General features: G+C 48.9%; 1 protein-coding gene across 1 annotated transcript in view; it reads left to right on the forward strand.

Annotated features, from left to right (window-relative positions):
* The first annotated feature begins 9,678 nt into the window (after positions 1 to 9,678).
* ZDHHC24 (zinc finger DHHC-type containing 24) overlaps positions 9,679 to 20,112 on the forward strand; it is a 183,819-nt gene continuing 173,385 nt past the window's right edge. Inside the window, exon 1 of the mRNA XM_069207842.1 lies at positions 9,679 to 10,626. The gene's annotated coding sequence lies outside the window, so the exon portion shown is untranslated. The remainder of the gene's footprint in view (positions 10,627 to 20,112) is intronic.

Raw genomic sequence — 20,112 nt, forward strand, 5'->3', positions numbered from 1 at the left:
GCAGCATTGGTTGTGCCACCCACTACAGTATCCTTTTTAGCATGCCTAAGGCCTGACATTGCAGAGCAATGGTGTGCAGCTTAAACTGCTATGTTGACCTGTCATTACATGTAGGACACCCCTAAGGTAGACCCTAATTAGTCCCAAGAGCAGGGTGCAGTGTATTTAAATACTTGGACACGACTTTCAAGGTTAACATGTACAGGTAGTGAAAACTCTTAAATTAGTTTTTTACTATTGCAAGGACTATTACTCACATAGGCCAGTATGGGGATTGCCTTAAAACATCTTTTAAGTGTAATTTCCAATTGGGAAAATATAGAAAGATGGAGTTTGGTGTCTCTGGACTCACAATTTAAAAACACATCCTATGGTAAAGGTGTTTTTTAAATTGCAGGTCCAAAAATACCACTTTTAGAAAGTTGGCATTTTCTTACTTTAACCATCCTGAGCCTTCGCCTGCCTCCAATCCACTTCTTGTCTGTGTAAGGTTAGGTGACAGCTATCTTTGTGCATTCCATCCAGACAGCCATAAATAAAGGATACTCAATTGCTCCTGCATTCCATCTCCATACTGATGGGTCTTGCTGAGCAGGAAGGGAGAGGGTATACTGACTTACACTTCAAAAGGTATTGGCATGACCTCATACAAAGGACTGATAACCCCACCACAGACATCCTGGCAGACAGGATTGGGCTGAAAGGGAACTGGGACACTTCAAAGGCACATTTGGGTATACGTAATGGGCCTCTGACACCATATAGGCAGAACACTTCTGGACTGAGGTCTTTCTACCAGGAAGAAGGGCTGCCAGGCTGTCAGAAGGGACTGCCACTTTGCTGTTTGCTCTGCTTTTCTGGCCTACTGCCTGCTATTTCTTGCCTGGGAGTGAGTGGACTGGACATAAATCTTTACATCTTGTAATCTAAAGTTTCTCCAAAGGCCTGACTGAGCTTGTCTCCTGTTTCTGAAGTCTCAGAGTTTCAAAGACTTCACCTTCATCTTGCCACCAGCACCTGGGCCTCCCGGCTGTGAGTCCTGCTCTGCCAAGTGGTGCCAAATCCAGTCCTGAGGCCTTGGAGGGGAGTGTGGTGCTGCAAACCAAGAACTGCTGCAATTACACCAGCGCATCACTTGAAACCAACACATCCCACAGCAGAAACATCTCTTTGCTGCTACCTGCACCAAAGCCACAGACACCGCTTACCGACTCTGAGATGCAATGACCCAGATTTACAACGCAGACCCAGCTTGGCCAATGCTGCACCGATGCATCTGAACCAGTACTCATCGCTTCTGGACTGCGACGCATCACTGACGTTGCCCGATCAGGAAACAACTCATCCCCTACAGGTGTGACACAACCTTTCCTCTGGATCAATGCATCGACACCGAGCATCGACACAGCCAAGGTACTGTCAGTGGGTCTGCAAGACTCCTGTACCCGGCCCGTGCTCTATCGCGGTCAGACTGCACTTTTGAATTTGCCCCGGTTTAGTGCGACCAGATAGTTCGAGTTGGAGCTATTATCTTCTAATTATTGCAATTTGATTTAATCTTTCAAAATTCATAACATAGCTTGTGTATGTTGATTTTTGTTGTTTTGGTCTTGTTTGACACTGATAAATATTGGCTATTTTTCTAAACTGGTGTGGAGTCCTTTTGTGTTGTTTTCACTGTGTCACTGTGTGTGTGCACAAATACTTTACACATTGCCTCTTTAGTTTAGCGTGACTGCTCTGTGCCAAGCTATGAGAGGGTGAGCACAGGTAAACTTCAAATGTGTATCTTACTTGCCCTGACTGGGTTTGTGGTCCATACTTGGACAGAGTGCAAACCTCTACCAACTAGAGACCCAATTTCCAACACGCACAGTGGCCTATGAAGTGTGATGAAAAGGCTGCATGTACACTGCATAGTATAGTTTAGAATTTTATTTTATTGCCTAGTCTTTCGCTATCTTAATGTTGTTAAAAGGGTTCATTTGTGTAGAACGACATTCTTATTAGCAAAGCCAAACCAACCCCTGTGGTATGCTTTAACTCCCAAGTTTGTGTTTCTCCAGACCAAACACTCTTAAAATATACTGCCTATTAGTATTCATCACATGGGATTCTATGTCAGGACCAGATGTGCAGATTATGCATTTCTCTTTCATTGTATTCACTGAGCATCTCATAACAAGCATCACTAAAACTAGTCAAATACCACATATCCCATGAGTCTTTACTGTTGAACTCGGTGCATAAATAACCACAGAGTTAGTTCCATATATTCATCAAGTTCTTTTCATTAGTGAATGTCTTTTTATGCTTATACGTTGATATTTGTGATGGTTTTTTATATCCTTAGGAATCAGGTTACTCTGCTGTATTTAACCTATTTCACAGGGCCAAGGAGCCTGCTGTGTGGCAGCCTATTATCGGGCATTGGCATCTCTGGAAACATGATGGCAGTGTGTCGCCACTAGAGGGTACTCGATAGCCCCGTGATGAACCCTCTCACACAGAGAGGTTCGCAGTGAGCTATCAGGCCCTCTAGAGGGTGCAAGGTGCTGGTGCATCTCATCTTGTAAGAGTGTTTGAACGAGCATGCGGGGGAGAAGGTTATTCTGTGCTTCTATCTTTTCTTAGTTCCATCTAAGCGTTTTTCTCCACAAAGCTTAATATCAAGGCCCATTTTAATTAGAGGGGGGTGTGGTGCTTCCTTTTGCTCTTCCTGTTTCGGCAGTTGCCAATAATTGCTGATAAATTCATCAAGCATTAGCAAGCCCAACTTTTGCATGTAGGTGGACACTGAGCTTCTGTTTTTAAGCTTGTGACCTATAAATAATTGTACCTGATCCTCCATAACAAGAGTGGAGAATGACTGATGGGAATCAGTGGAAGAGGAGCAGACACTCCTTCCTATCCCCAAATAATTTGTGGGTGCTATTGATGTTTCTCTACAGAGAACAATTGCGTCAGTCTTGGAGCCCTTGAGTAGGCAAATTATTAAACTTACAACCTGAAGCAGTACTTTACCCCCTGGCAGGGAAGGTAAGGGGCCTTCGCCTCCAGGTGACACTCAGGCGCACTTAAGGGCAAAAATACTTCTAAACCCGCCGCCAAGGCTAGGGCTGTTTCGCCACCCTCTGACACTTTCGAAAGATTATGCAAAGCTTTCCTGAAGTAGAGTCTCAATGCCCTTGAGAGCCAGGAGGTGGATTCCTAACCCGGGTTTACCACTGATGACAATTCCTATTCCACACAGGGAGTAGATTAAACACCGAGGGTGACTCTCATAATCCTGATGCGGACTCTGGCGATGAACCAGGTCCCAGTAGACTGTGGCAGCCGGAGGGTGGCACTAAAAGACCCAGGCTGGATGATAAGGGTGAGCCTACCCCGCAGGATGCTGCCTGTGTGCCAGACATGTTAAATCCGGAAGACATATACCAGCCCGCTCCACGGACATCGTACCAGCTGATAAAGTAGCACAGCATGTGGCTAGTCATATTAGAAAGGCTATGGACAAAGAGGTCCAGGGGTGGCTGGTGGCGGAATGTACTAGTCCCTCGTTAGCCAGCAAAGTTGCTTGTACCCCCGAGATTGACAGCAAGATGGCAACATTCATTACAAAGTTTATTAAGGACCTCAAGAAGGGCCTTGATCGCTCCTGGAAGTCCTGCCAGGACAAGGTGCTTGATATTGTAGGTCCCTGCACAAAACTTCTTGACATGACGGAAGAGGCCTGCGAATCAGGTGATTTAATTGATCCCACAATGCTCTTTGGTTGGGGTCAACGAGCACTCTGTTTTATAGGTAACGCTAACTGTGTGTTGTCGACCGAGTGCAGAAGCTCGTTACTAATAAATAGCAATCCCAATTTGGGAGAATTGCCTACCACGGAAGCTGGACGGAGGTCTCTTTCGGGATCCTTTCATTATGGAACCACTAAGTTTGTCACCACTTTTTCCCCTCTCGACAAGCCACAGCAGTATATGTGCAAGGTTTTTGGAGGGGCTGGAAGAGGTAGGGGGTGTATCTCTGGCCAGGATTACAATTCTAATCCCCACAAAACCCAGAACAGACATTCCATGCAGTAGCAGGACCAAAGAAGTTTGGGGGTTTCTTCCCCTCCTGTAACAGAAGCAGAGGGTGTGGAGGAAAATTAGTCTTCAGGGGAGCCAGAAACACCCCAGGTGGTACCAATGGTAAGCACTATCCCATTTTCCCTAGAAGAGGTGGGGGGCAGGTTGCCAAGGTTCCTCCACAATTGGTCAAAAGTAACAGGAGATGCATGGGTCCTCCAAACTGTGGGGGATTTTCACATAGAATTTTCTGGAACACCCATCAAATCTCTCTCCCCACGGCACAGGTATTTCACAGGAAGGAATGCAGGTGGTGCACTGGGAAGTGAACGAGCTGTTGGTGAATAGGGCGATGGCCCGTTCTGTTCTCCATCCCAGGGGATTCGTCAGCAACATTTTCCTGATGGAGAAAAAGGAGGGAGGATACTGCCCTGTGATCAATTTGAAAGAATTCAACAAATAGGTGGTGTACTGGGTTTTCAAAATGGACGTTATACAATTCTTCACGGATATACTGCTTCAAAACGATCAACTGCTAAGACTTGGTTTGAAGGATGCTTACCTCACCATCCTGATTTTTACCCCTGCAGTTCGAGTGGGGATGACAGATCTTCAAATCCATCTGCCTTCCGTTCAGTCTTTCCTCCGGATCATGGTGTTTCACCGAGGTACTTCAGCCAAACATGGAATGGCTGTGCATGTGGGGGCTCAGGCTTATAATTTACTTAGACGTCATTCTCCTAATGCATAACAAACTGACCTATTCTTGAATCAACACCAGCTGACAAAATCAATTCTTTAGAACCTCAGCTTTATTGTCAACATACAGAAATCGGAGTTAGGACCAACCCAGACACTAGTTTCCTTGGGTTTCTAGAATGATACACTGCTGCAATCACCCTGATTACCTCAGAGGGAAATGCTCCTCATCCACAGGGAATTGCGCAAGATGCTGGAGAGAGACAAAGTTTCTCTACAACATCTGGCCAGGATCATAAGACTACCTTCCTCGTCTATCCAGGCTATTTTCCCAGGTCCATTGCGTTACAGAGTGCTCCAGCACCCGAAGGCAATGCACCCTCAATCAATCAATCAATTCAAGTATTTGAAGAGCTCGACCTCTCACCCACAAGGGTATCCAGGCACTGAGGGTGGGCTCATTCCAAAAGCCAGGTTTTGAGCCCTTTCTTGAGGTCTCTGAGTGAAGGGGCTATGCGGAGATGGAGGAGGAGGGTGTTCCAAGCCTTGGAGGCAAGGTAGGAGAAAGAATGTCTTCCCGCATGGCGACGGGGGCAAGGGAGCTGTGCAGGACCTGTTTGCAGCAGGAGGTTCCTGCTGGGGAGGTGGAAGTACAGACGCTGATTTAGGTCGGCAGGTCTTTAATCATGGAAGGCTTTGAAGTCATGGGTGAGGAGCATGAAGTGGCATCGCTTCTGGACCGGGAGCCAGTGGAGGTCCTTCAGGTGCTGGAAGATATGGGCAGGTCGAGAATCAGTCTGGATGCACAGTTCTCTATTGTTTGGAGCCTGTCATGAGTTCGGTGAAGGTGTCAGCAAAGAGTAAATTGCCGTAGTTGAGCCGGCTGGTGATGAGGGCATGAGTAACTGTCTTTTGTGTGTTAATGGGGAGCCATTTGATTTTTTTTCTGAGCATACGGAGCGTGTAGAAGCAGGCTGAGGCAACGGAGTAGACTTGACGTCTCCTAGAGAGCTCGCGGTCTAGGATGATGCAGAAGTTGCGGGCGTGGTCTTTCGGTGTGGGGGTGTTGCCAAGATCCACCAGCCACCAGGAATCATTCTAGAGGGCATAGTGTTTGACGAAGATGAGAACTTCATCTTGTCTGTGTTCAACTTTAGGCAGTTGTCCTTCATCCAAGCTGCAATGCTTTTCATGCAGTTGTGGAAATTCTTCTTGGGTGCAGTTGGCTCAGCAGAGAGCGACAGCGTGAGCCGAGTGTCGTCCGCTTAGGAGATAATGTTGATGTCCTCCCTTAGGAGGGGTCTGATGTATGCTCAGGAGATCAGTCTATGACAGGAGGCTCAGATGGAGGTTTTGGAGGCTTGACCACATGCAGGCCTGGAACGGAAGGGCCATCTTTGAAACGGCCCTGGATCTAGTTTCGAGTCCAATGCAAGTCGTCAGGGATGGGGAGTTTGGTGTGTGGAAGGTACCACAGGAGGAACGCAGTCAGAAAATGAAGAAGCTCTACGCATCAGTTGTTTGGAACTCCAGGCTGGGTCCTCTGTGGTGTGAAGTTTGGCACCCAACAATTTCTCCTGTTCCATTCTCTTGAAGATCAATAATATCTCAGCGGTGCGCTATATAGACCGCTTCGGTTTACTTGATACAAGGTGCTAGCGGATTTAGCCAGAGACTTTTGGAATTATTGACTGCAGAATAGGATCTCGGTAATTGCGGAGAACCTTGTAGTCTAACTGAACCAGACAGCAGATTGGCACTCGAAGCACCTGAGAGATTCCAGTGCATTGAAAGTTGGACCCAGTGTAGTTTCACAGGATTATGGACAGACAGGGTCCATGTCAGATAGACCACTTCGCCTCATGGCTGAATCATCAACTACCGCACTTCTTCAGCTGGCACCCAGACCCTCTACCGAAAGTCACGGATGCCTTCTTACAAGATTGTAGTCAAATTTGAGAGTACGCGTTTCCTCCTTTCTCAAAGATTGCCAGACTCACGGCGCATGTCAGACATCAGAAAGCAGAGGTGATCCTGGTGACACCATTGTAGAAATTGCCAGTTTGGTATCCAGCTCTTCTGGAAATTTCCATGGATTTTCCAATTTCACGCCCCCGGACTCTGAAGCTTCTGAGTACTCTCACTGCAAATTGCACCAGCTGGTTCAGGATGGAGCTCTGCTGCTGATGGCATGGAAGATTACAGGGGACATTGGTTTTGTAGTTACACTACCACCTCCAAGATCTCGATTCAGGAAGGTGCTGTTGCTTGCAACATTCAGACTTACTTGGGTATATTCATTACATCCTTGAATATCAAGTTTGCAATAACCAAGGCTTGTTAAATGTCTCATTTATTATAACCAATGCTTCTTGATTATGCATGTTGTATCCCACCTGCTAAACTCGTACCAACTGTAACTGCCAAAACATGTGCTCTTCACAATGTGATCTGTATTAAGCATGTGCCACAATTAGAAGGATACTTGCTCATTTCCTTAACAAGCAATCAACTGCCAAAAGGCACATGTGCACCCTTGTTTATTTAAGGATGCCTGTGACTCTGAGGCCTTGCTTGGTTTTGTACCTATTGTGGTGCTCACATGTTTCCAGTCAAGTCAAGTTCCTTGTTCTCCAGCCAGCCTCCAGTCAAGTTCCAGTGTTCTTTGTTTCCCGATCAGCTTCCAGTCGAGTTCTAGTGTTCCTCATTCTCCAACCAGCTTCCAGTCGAGTTCCAGCATTTCTTGTCCTCTGGACAGCTTCCAGTCGAGTTCCGGCAATCCTCACCCTCTGTTTGGCATCCTGCAGAGTTTTGGCTCACCTTTTCCGGCTTCTGCCGATGACCCCCTATTTCCTGTAAAGCAGAGAGAATTAGAAAAGTGAAAAAAAAACATTTGGGTTCTTCTGAAGATTTCAACAAGTAACTTAATTTCAAAGTAAAGAAAGATTAGTTGATTATTGCATGCTGCACTGAAATCCATGAAACAAAGCAGAGCTCTGACTTTTAAATAATTTAAGACACTAAGAACTAGCGTGATTTATCGTTTGAGTGGGAATCCAAGATACCGCTAAACAGATATTAAGGAAAGACGTATTTCTTATAAAAAGTGCTTCCATGAGAATTAGGAGATCCGAAAAAGAGCAAGTTTATCAAAACTACCATTGACAAGAGATTACGCCAGAATACACAGAAGCCCTTGAGATGACTCAATTGTTTTTTGAGTTTGGACATTGCTGCAGAGACTCTGTGAAAGTATCATAAAAAGAGGAAGAGACTTGTTAAGCCTTAGAAACATATGTAAATAACACACAATGTGTCAACAATAACTGACATTATGCAATGTATAATGTGCAATAGTTTATGCAAATCCAATGTATTAACGAAGTAATTATTTTGCACCCCAAAATCCCAAAAACCAAGAACGCAGTATTTTGAGAAATTATACGTCCTGACGCCCAACAAGACATGCAGTCCAGGGTCTAGCATGCGATTCTGCAGTCCACGAATCAGAAGCCGATATTTTCTTTTTTCCCTTCCAAAACCCCCTTGCCTTTGAGGACTTTGGAGGGAGCAATGAACTCTTCATCGCGATCATATTAGTCCACACTGGGATTGGGGAATTGTCATCTCCCCATCTCAACGCCTGGAATTCAGGTGAGTGGCTCGCACAGAACAGCTTGGAAGTCCCAGGCCTTTCAACGCAATCTGTCCTTCGTATTTAAAGAGCATGGGGCAACTCTATGGTCAACTGATACGACTCAGCTAGGAGTTGGTGGTCACAAAGGTGTTTGCAACTGGACTTTGATCGCGTGGGGGAAGATGGAGTCTACTTTGTGAATTGCTTGTCTGAATTGGTGGGTGCCGGATTGGCATATTGCACAATCAATGTATGTAAATCAGCTCTTTTGGCGGGGCATATGGCTTTTCATGACAAACCAAGGTTAGAACATCCTCTTACCTGTAGATATCTGTGGGTCATTCATTTGTCCATTTCCTAAGAACCATGCTATTCTTACCTTTGGGACATCAGTGAGGTTCTGTAACTTCTGTAATCGTGGCAGGGTGATGAGTATTTATCACATAAAGAACTAACAGGTAAGTTGGCATTGTTTCTATGTCTGATTTCATGTAAGAGAGTGTCTGTTGTGAGGGCACTAGGCATTACAGCTCATAAGTTTACCCTGGACAGGGTCTTGTTCACTATTTCCAAGTCCAACTCCAGAGTGGTCCCCTATCCAGCTTTTCCTTCTCATCCTAGACTCAGTGTAGTTCAATGCCTCAGGGACTATGAGGCCATGACAGCACCGCCTTCTAGCGACAGCTCAACTTCTCATAGCTCTCAAGAAACCTTTTAAGCTGGTTTCATCTGCTACTAACATGCGTAGGGGGAGAGGGCTTTTAAAAGAAGCTGGCATTGATACATCCTTTTTTGGGGCACACACCACAAGGGGTGCAATGGTGTCATAAGCCTTCTGTCTGGGAGGCTGCCTGGAGGATATTCTCAGGGCGGCGGATGAGGACTTTGATTCTACATTTAAGACTTTCTTCTTTAAACCACTCCCAGGAAAGATATCACTGGTTGTCTGCCAGCTTTAAATTAACATAATCCAAGCCTCTGGTATAGATATAGAATATACAATTTCCTAAATGGCATGAAGGAAAGTTTAAATTCTCTGAAGGACATGGAGGTGAGGATTAACCCTCCCGCTCATTCTCATTCAGAATTCCCTCCCTCACAACTATGAAGCTCACAATGTTGAGGATAATTATATTTACCAATGGTACGATGATCTGATACTGTTTAGTGCTTTCATTTTTATGCGTTGAAGATTAAAGTGCTTAAGTTTGCTTGTAATAAATAAGACATGATTTCAGAACTTATTCCTTTTGTGTCTTCTTTCTCTAGAAGTGGAACAGAAGCAAGACTTTTAAACTGATTGGTTGGGTAACAACTATCGCAATAAGAAAGAGGAAATGACCAAATGGCCAGGCTCAGAGGACCCAAATAAGGAGAACTTGGACCTTGAGGACTTGGATCAATGACTGCAATACCAGTAGGACTAAATGAACAAGGAACAGATCCAGAAAAACCAGGACAACCCAAACAAGGACAAAGACTAAGAGTGCCAGGACATAAGAAGCAAGATGGACCAGGGCCTGCAGCACCAGGGCTGGGAGGTTGACAATGAGGAGGTCCAGGACAAGGTGACCGGGACCAAGAGGAACACAAAGGAACAGGGACTGATTGACCAATACTGGGAGAACCAAGAAGGGCCATGAAGGCCAAAAGGCAAGGTGTATGATAACAAGCACAATAGGACAAGAAGGAACAGGACAACCATTACCAAGGAGATGAAGAGTAGGACAGCGGGTATGTCTTGCCCAGGAGAACTAGGCACAGGAAACCCCAAACTATTAGAAACAGAGTTAAGAGAATCTGGGACAATGGGCACAGAATCTTGAAAAGGACAAGTACTATGGAAAACAGGAATACCATGACCTTGGCTAGGAGTGTCAGATAGCTGAGACCAGGGACACAGGCAACCAGCGCTATATCATGGAAAAGAGGATCAGAACCTTGAGTACCAGGACATGGAGGACATGGGTGAGGAGGAACAGGAGGATCAGCAAGAGCAGGACCAGATACATCAGTTACAAGATGATCATAGCCTGGAGGTCCACGACACCTGGCTAGATACAGGATGGTCAGCAAGATAAGCAACAGGATGGCCAGGCCCAGGAGGACCAGACAAAGGAAGTTAAGATCCAGGCCAGTAGGACCAGAAGCCAGAATAAGCAAGGAAGATGAGGGGATCAGTACCAAGAATACCAGGAGGACAAGAGTCAGACCATGGTAAGGAGGATTAGAATGATCAGCAAGAAGTGGACCAGTAACTGGCCTAGTAGTGCCAGGGGGGCATAGGGCCAGGGCCTACCGAACTAAGTGGAGCAGAATGACAGGTCCTGGGGTAACAGGACCAGGGTGAGGAAGATCAGGAGGACCAGAACAGCCAGTACCAGGAAGGCTAAGAAGTCTGGACCTGGATGTACAGGAGGACCAGGACCAAAATGCCAAGGCTCAGAAGGACCCAAACAAAGAGAACAAGGACCAAGAGGGCCCAGACCCTTGGGTACAGTGCCAGAAGGAACATGAGGGCAAGGCACAGGGCCAGGAGAACAAGGATGATCCAGAGCAGGGAGATAACAACTAAGGAAATGAAGGAAAGGTGGGTATCCAGGAGAACCAGATCCAAAAGGATTAGGTATACAACAACCCAAATAAGGAGGACCAGAAACAAAAGGATCAAGTCTAGTGGGCACAAAACCAGGAAGAGAACACAGACTGTGAGGACCAGAAAAAGGAAAACCATCGCTAGGCAAACAAGACTGAGAGTAAGGAAGACTACGAGAACAGGGCCTGAAGAATAAAGAGAAGATGGCCAGGAAACCATAGCTAATAGGACAAGAGCTAATAGGACCTGGGCAATGAGGACCTGTTGGACCACAACCAAAAGGAAATGTAAGCTCAAGTCACAGAAGCCCAGGATTATCAGTACCTGGCATACCAGGACAAACAGGATCAAGATGAGGAGGAAAAGGAGGATCAGGACCAAGAAGGCCAGGAGACCGGTAGCGATAATGACTAAGCCGGGTGGCTATGAACAAGATGACCTGAACAAGGAGGATTAGGTCAAAGTGGTCAAGTTAGTCAAAGGTGAAAATGTGCATGAGGACCAGAGCCAAGAATACCATGACATGTTGGAAGAAAACCAGGAGAATACGTCTAGTCAGGAGTAGGTGGACTATAGCCATTAAGAAAAGGGACCAGATGGGGAGGATAAGATGGACTAGAAGAATCAGAATAAGCATGACCAGGAACAGGGCTAGGAGGGCCAGAGAGGTCAGAACCAAGGGAGCGGGATCTAAAGTTACAAGTGGAGTTGGAAGACTAAGAACGTGGGTAATAGAGTCAGGCTGGTGAGGAACAGGGGAATCAGGAGAACTAGAGAATCAAGGTCTAATGGGACCAGGCCAGGACCGAAAAACACCAGGGCCTGCTCAAGAGGAGCTAATAAGGAGGACCAGAACCAGTGGAGGCAGTACAAGGTGGACCACAAGGACCACAGCAAGGAGAATCAGGATGACCTAAACCAGGAAGACTTAGGCCCTAATCATGACATTGGCAGTAAATCCCACTTACCGCCACGGTGACGGCTGCCAACATACCGCTGCAGAGGCGAACATCCATTTGCCAAATTATGACACACAGACACCAATCCGACAGAATACTGCCAAGTACACAAATCCGCCAGCCCAGAGGTCAGTGCTAAAGTGGCGGTATGAACACCCATACCGTTACGGCAACAAAACATCGCCCACCACATCATGACCCACAAATCACCACAGCGGACATTCAATGGCGGTAAACCTTTGGCAGTACACACCGGCGTCCTCAAAATGGACACCCAAATACTAAGCTACACAACATTGGCCAGTACCAAAAAACACACACCTGACACGAATACACACACCACACCCACACACCCACAGCAGTATAAAACACCCACCCACATTACCCACAACCCTTTACGAATACAAATTATTGCCACCACACTGACACAAAGGCCACTGCGACAACTAGACACACACACCACATACACCAATACATCCCTCACGCACCCCACTTCACACACCCAACCACAGTATTCAACACTCACACCACACAACACCCATGTCCCCACAAAAGCACCCCTGTTTCACAGATGAGGAGTTGCAGGTCATGGTGGAGGAAATAGTCAGGGTAGAGCCACAGCTGTTTGGAGCACAGGTACAGCAAATATCCATTGCCAGGAAGATGGAGCTATGGAGAATGGAGAATTGGGGACAGGGTGAACGCCGTGGGACAGCATCCAAGAACAAGGGACGACATCAGGAAGAGGTGGAACGACCTACGGGGGAAGGTGCGTTCCGTGGCAGCAAGGCACCAGCTTGCCATCCAGAGGACTGGCGGTAGACCCCCACCTCCTCCCCCGTAGCTCACAGCATGGGAGGAACAAGTCTTGGCAATCCTGCTTCCTGAGGGACTCACTGGAGTTGCTGGAGGACTGGACACTGGTGAGTCAACATTTATTACCTATCACCCCCCATAGCTCCATGCCATCTCACACTCTCACTCCCATCATTCCACTCCATCCCACACACATCACTATCCCCAATGCCAAGCCCTGCATGCTATATCAACGGATGGACAGCCCTCTCAGCCCAGCATGCACACCCATCACAAAAGCATGCACAGCATAGGGGAACTAACAATCCCACAATACATTACCATAAACAAACAAAGGTGACAGGGCAACAGCAGTGATAGAGGGGAAGCTAGGGATGTACAATATGTCACAGACATGAAGCATAATACATCACCTACATCCCCACAGGTGCCCCAGCCAATGTCAGCGGAGAGGAGGTGCCACGACAACCCAGTCCCCCAACAGAAGATGCCCCCTGTGATGACAGTAACTCTGGACTTCTGGATCTGGGTGAACTACCTGGCCCATTAGGGACCACTGTTCAGTCGGTCACCCCAGCTCACTCCCAGTCAACCACAGAGCCTACCCCTCAGTATCTAACACCATAGCACCCACCCAGCGTACCCACACCTCTGTCCCCAGGATACGTCAATCAGCAGTGTGCCCACCTGTACAGGGACCTCAGTCCACACCTCGCCCCCAAAACAATCATGGACCTGGGCACAGTGGCAGTGGGTACACCATTCACAGGACACAGGCACAGGGCAATAGGGACACTGGGAGGACGGCTGTGCGCCAGGGGGAGGACAGGCCCAGGAAACCAACTCTCCGGGAGGCACTCACCAAGGTCCTGGGGCTTATCAACACTCCCAGGACACGATGGGCAAGATCCTTACCAACATGCAGGGGAACACCATCAGGAGATCAGGGAGGACTTGCAGGCTCTCAACACCACCATGATCTCCGTAGCAGGGGTGCTGGCAGACATGGCCAACATCATGAGGGAATCGAAAGCACACCAGTGGGCCCCTACTGCTAGCCAGTCTATTGACCAGCCCTCCACTTCTGCTGCAGTTAGTGGGCAGGAGGCCCCACCACAGGACCCTCAGGACACCATTGCCCCTCCCCCTGCAGAAGGTGAACCACCCCGTAAACGTTCCCTGCGACCCAGACAGAAGCCAGAGACACTTGCCAAGACCAAGACCACCACCAGAAAATGAGACTCTCCTGATTGTCTCCCTTTGTCCCACCCTGTCACCTTGTCCACTTTGAACTGCCTTTGCTCCCCTTCCTATGGCCCCTTGGACACTGGACCTGTTCTACAAACAGACTTGTAACAATACCCTGGACTTTCATTAACCATCACCCCATTCCATTGCACTTTTCAGACAATTATTTGCACAACAATAAACACCCTTGAACACAATTTGATGTGTTGAAAATGTGCATTAATGGGAACAGTCACATCTAGTGCAAATGATCTGAGCACTGTGATAGCATACAAATAATGACCTTTAGCTGTCTGTAGTAAACACATCAGGACACTGTTGTTCTATCACCAACATCTGTAAAATGACAAGCCATAGGTGACAGTAAGTTGAGATGCAAAGGAAGTGAATGCTTTCATGCTATAGCCACACAAATAAATCAATAGTCAGAGTAATGATCAGTTCCACTGTCTTGCCTGTGTGTCATTTGAAGTATTGAAGTATAACTGATGTTCTGTTGTACACATCCTCATCCTCTGCCTCCTCATCCCCACTTTCCTCAGGGTCCACTGCTGCCACAGGGTCATCTCCAGTCTCCTCCTCCTGCAGAAAAGGCACATGTCGTCTGAGGGCCAAGTTGTGCAACATGCAGCATGCCCCTACTATCTGGCAGACCTTCTCATGTGAGAAGCACAGGGATCCACCTGTCAGATGCAGACATCAGAACCTGGCCTTCAAGAGACCAAAGGTCCTTTCGATTATTCTCCTGGTTCGCCCATGTGCATTATTATAACGGTTTTCAGCCCTTGTCCTGGCATTATTCACAGGGGTCAGGAACCACTATAGGTTTGGGTAGCCAGAGTCACCTGCAAGTATTGAGGGACAAATATTTGCCTTACACAATGCTATGGGGATAACACTTGAAGGCATACACTGACAGAGTGGGTGGGGACTCTGGCTCACCTATTAGCCACACCCTGTGCCTCTGTAGTTGTGCCATCACATTTGGGATGCTGCTATTCCTCAGAATGAAGGCGTCATGCACCGACCCAGGATACTTGGCAGTGACTTGTCAGATGTTCTGGTCCACCAGGCACAACATTTGCACATTGAGTGAGTAGAAACTCTTCTGATTCCTGAACACCTGTTTATTCTGGCGGGGGGGACAAACGCAATATGTGTCCCGTCAATCGCCCCAATAATACTGGGTATGTGTCCCACTGCATAGAATCCCGCTTTCACAGTGGCCAAATCTTCCACCTGGGGGAAAGAAATGTAGCTGTGTTTCACCAAGGCAGACAATACTCTTGCCAGCACGATTGAGAACATTGGCTGTGACATTCCTGCTGCCAAGCCACTGTCACTTGGAAAGAACCAGTTGCCAGGAAATGGAGCACTGATAGAACCTGAACAAGAGGGGGGATCCCAGTGGGATGACGGATAGCTGATATCAGGTCAGGCTCCAATTGGGCACACAGCTTTGTGATTGTGGCCCTGTCCAGTCTATAGGTGAGTATTATGTGCCTGTCCTCCGGTGTAGCCAAGTCCACAAAGGGTCTGTACACGGGGATGGTCTCCTCCTCCTATTCATCCGCAGTGGTAGGTATCAAAGGGACACAAGACTGAGTCACAATTTGAACAATGGAACCACCACCTCAGTGTGCATACAGCATTAATGTGATGGGACAGTGGGAATGGCAATGTATGTGTAATTTTCGGCAATGACACAGTTATGGAAGATCTGAATGTAGTCCATCACCATGAAATGGTGACTGCCTGTCCTGTATCTAGGGACAAGTGGAAGTGAGGTAACTCCACCGACGTTGGGCGTCATGGCAGAAAGCGGTCTTGCACCACCGTGCAATTCCTCATTGGCTAGTATGGGGCTCTATGGAGTACAGTGGCCAATGGGGATCAGCGGTGGCGGTGACGGTGTACACCGCTGTGGACGTGACCGCCATTTTCTGTCAATAACCTCACTTGATTCCTGACTTTCCACAGGACAACACCACAACTACGTGTGGTGCTGTGACCTGTGTCTGGAACATACCAGGGCCCTTGTGACTGGGGAAACGGACCCTGCCTTCACTTCAATGGAGTTGGAGCACTTGGTGGATGGGGTCCTGCCCCAGTATGGACAGCTGTATGGGCTTCCAGACCAACAGGTAAGTACACTTTGGGCACGATGCATGTGGGGGGGGATGCATGGAGATGTGTGTGCAGGCATTGTGTCATTTGTGGGGAGGTATGTCTAGTGGTGGTGTACATGGATGCACCGGGCGATGTGTGGGCTAATGGCTTTGTATGACAGGCTGGATTGTATGTGTAATGCTGTCCTCCTGTCTGTATTATCTCTGCAGGTCAGTGCCTATCAAAAGAAGGGATTGTGTTGTGCCATCACCAAGGACATGCAGACCCTGGGGGTCTACAGCAGGCAGAGCACCCACTGCAGGAAACGCCGGGAGGACCTGAGACCACAGAGGCTAGCTGGGGAGGACCTCCACACAAGGAAGGGGTGCCTGTCGGAACCTGACCCCCCTGATGGCCTGCATACTGTCGGTGGCCTACCTAGAGCTGGATGGGCGCTTGAGGGCATCACAGCAGCCACAACGGGTGAGTACAGTGGGAATAAATACAATAATTGGTAGGTGGCATGGGATCCGGGTGGTGGGTGTGAGTTAGTGGGTGCCCCTTAATGCCAGGACAGACATTGCAGCGTGATCCAGCTCAAGGGTAATGGGTGTATGGCAAATGCAGGTAACCTAGCTCATTAGCATTCCATGTCAGTCAGTCAGGGCTTTGTGGGTCCCAGGAGGTGTGCAGATGGCGGTGTTTGGCCCTCATCTTGCCGTGGCATCTATTCAATTCAATGCCAGTGCAATGCATAGTGCTCAAGCCTGATCCCTGTGTTTGGCGGTGCTGTGTATGCCAACTTGTGGTTATTGGTGCTGTAATTGACCCAGTGCTCCCTTTCTCTCCCCCATCCCTTTCTCCTTCTGTCATCCTGTCCATGTGTGCATTAGCATCATCTGGCAGAGGAGCTGGGGCACCGGCAACAGAGGGAGCTGCATCCCACAGGATCCAGGAGGCAGAGTCCACCAACACCAGGCGAACCAGTGGTACGGAGGGCGAGGGGAGCACCACAGCGACGACAGGAGGTGACAACACAGACTCTGATTCCTCCTCCGATGGAAGCTCCCTGGGGGTGGCGGACACCTCTGTGACCACCTCAGCTGCAGTTACAGCTGCCACCCCATACCAGCACCACCCTCTCAGTAGCCCCTCAGCGAGTTACCGGTGCCCGCTCACCCAGGACGGTGGGCATCTCCTTCGGCCCAGGCACCGCAGGCCCTGCCCCAGTGAGCTCTGCTGCCCTGAGTGAGGAGGCTATTGACCGCCTGATATACATTTCTGTAGGGCAGTCAACCATTGTGAATGCCATCCAGGGGCTGGCATCCCAGATGCAGCAATGCAGTGCATTCCTGGAGGGCATCCACAGTGGATTGGCGACCCAACAGAGATCGATTCAGGCTCTGACCTCCTCTCCACTGGCAGCCATTGTCCCTGTTCCTATGGTCCTCCCTCCAACTACCACTTCCCAGTCTCCTCAACCCCAACCCATCCCATGCACACATACAGACAAGCATGCACACAAGACATGATACAAGAGTGGCACAGTCAAACACAGGCACCACACTCGAGTCCACAAGCACTCACACAAACAACAGACAGTTGTACACACATCCGCATTCACTGCCTCCACCGTCTCCCCTCCTCCTTCACCTCCCTCACAGTCACGTCCACACTCACACTTGCATGCACTGCTTCAACAGCCAGCACCAGCATCACCACATCAAGCAGCACACACACCTCACTAGCAGACACCTCCACAACATCCATCCATGCGTCCCCTGTATCCTCTCCCACCCTGTCTTCCTAAAGGACACAAACACAGGCACCCAGACACCCAACAGCCATCCACCTCACATCAGCACATGCACCTGCACCCAAGTCCAGCAGACGTACTCCTCCAACAACCACTCCCTCAACCTCCACTCCCATCCCTTATCCCGCCCCACCGTCCCTAAGATGCTTTTCCTTGCCCAACTTGACCTCTTCCCTCCTCCTTCTCCCCCCCTACCTGCCCGTAAGAGCAGGGCCCAACGACCCAGCCCAGCACCTCTGCCAAACAGTCCACGGGGACAGTGGAGGCACCTCCCAGTCATGGAGGCAAGACTGTGCAGGATCCCACTCCAGCAGCCGGGAAAGAGAAGGATCTCACTCCATCAGCCAAGAAAGGGAAGGATCCCACTCCACCCGCCAGGAAAGGGAAGGATCCCTCTCCACCAGCCAGGAAAGGGAAGCGTCCCACTCCACCAGCCAGGAGGGGTAAGGTGCCCACTCAACCACCAATGACAGCAGCGGGTCCCACTTAACCACCAATGACAGAAGAGGTTTCCACTCAACCACCAATGACAGAAAAGGTTCACACTCAACCACCAATGAAAGGCAAGAAGCCCTCACCTCCAGCTGAGACACAGCAGCCCTCTCCTCCAGCAGAGGCTGCCCAGGAGACACCTCCACCAGCAGAGACAATGCAGCCCTCACCTTCAGCAGAGGCTTCCCATGAGACACCTCCCCCAGCTGAGACAATGCAGCCCTTGCCTCCAGCAGTGGTTGCCCAAGAGACACCTCCCCCAGCAGAGACAATGCAGCAGAGGGCATGTAGGCCACCCTCCAGGGACTGTTGTACTAGACGCCACCTCCAGAAGCAGTGGGCGTGTTCCCCACTTCAGAGACTGTGACCCTGCACTCCCCATCATTGGGAAATGGGCATGGGGCCTCTTCCAGAGCAGTGGGAAGTTCCCCACCTCAGAGACTGTGACCTTGCATTCCCCAGCATCGGGAAATGGGCATGGAGTCCCCTCCAGAAGCAGTGAGCAAGTTCCTGACTTCATCTGAGGTGCACACCATGCCCTTCCCCCTGAGGTACCTGTCCACTTCCAAGATGTTGCCCCTGCACAGTTTTGTGTGGAGTTAGTCAGGCTCGAGTTGGGGCTTGGACTGTGCCCTGTGGCCATGTGGGCCTTATGTACTTTGGACTTGTATCTTTGTTCTAAAATTGTTTCATATGGTGGCTGTTGCCTTTCAATTACAATTTCAGTACTGCAGACCCGTAGTCCATGTATTATTATGCCGTGTGTCCTGTGCCATTGGTTTTGGTCTCTTTAGTGTGTATCGGTGCAGAGTATTCAGGGGGATATTGCACCATCTTGTGACCCCCTCCCCCAGGTGTTCCAACTCGTATACCAGAGCACCCCATGCCCTCTCCAGTAGCCTTTGGCCTCTCCCTGCTTCCCTGTGCCTAACTGTCTCTTCTGCCTTTTCCCATTTCAACACTACTCTCTTCCATGCACTTTCTCGGGGGCCCAGTGCCGCCTTCCAAGTCATTGCTATTTCTCTTTTAGCCAAAACCAGGGCCAAATCCTGAAACTTGTCGGTGACTTTGTGCCGGACATGTCGGCGGCAGCCTCCTAATAAGCAGTGTCTGGGGTTGATTGGTACTTCCAGTTCGATCGTCTCTGCAAGTTGGTGTGTAATCAACCTCCAGAACTCTCGTATGTTTGGGCAAGACCAAAACATGTGGAGAAATTCTGCGTCCTCCTCACCACATCTAGGACACCTGGCTTCTGCGAGAACAAAGTGCCTCCTGAGCCAATATTCCCTCCCAAACGGCATCCGGAATAGGGGCCCCCTAGTCTGTCTCCCATTTCTGTTCAAAGAGGGTTAGCGGCTTGCATGATGTGGATCTTATTTTCTTATAAAGGCATGCCACTGCCTTATGGGTACCTGTGGCGGTTGCTAGATACTGAGTCGTCTCTGAAATGGGCGGCTCTATACGTCCCACCTGCCAGTGCTGGACGCTCGTCTCAGTGACTGCTCTGTAAAGCAGGAAATGCCCTGCGGGAATCTGATGTCGAGTGAAGAAGTCCTCGAAGAGTAAAAGAGAATTTGCTTCATATAGGATCCCCAGAGTGGTCACCCCGCCGTCTCCCATCTTGAGATCCTCCTCCAGTCCCCTCTATGTGGCAACACCAGCAAGCA

The sequence above is a fragment of the Pleurodeles waltl genome, chromosome 9 (assembly GCF_031143425.1).
Source record: "Pleurodeles waltl isolate 20211129_DDA chromosome 9, aPleWal1.hap1.20221129, whole genome shotgun sequence".
Taxonomy (NCBI): Eukaryota; Metazoa; Chordata; class Amphibia; order Caudata; family Salamandridae; genus Pleurodeles; species Pleurodeles waltl.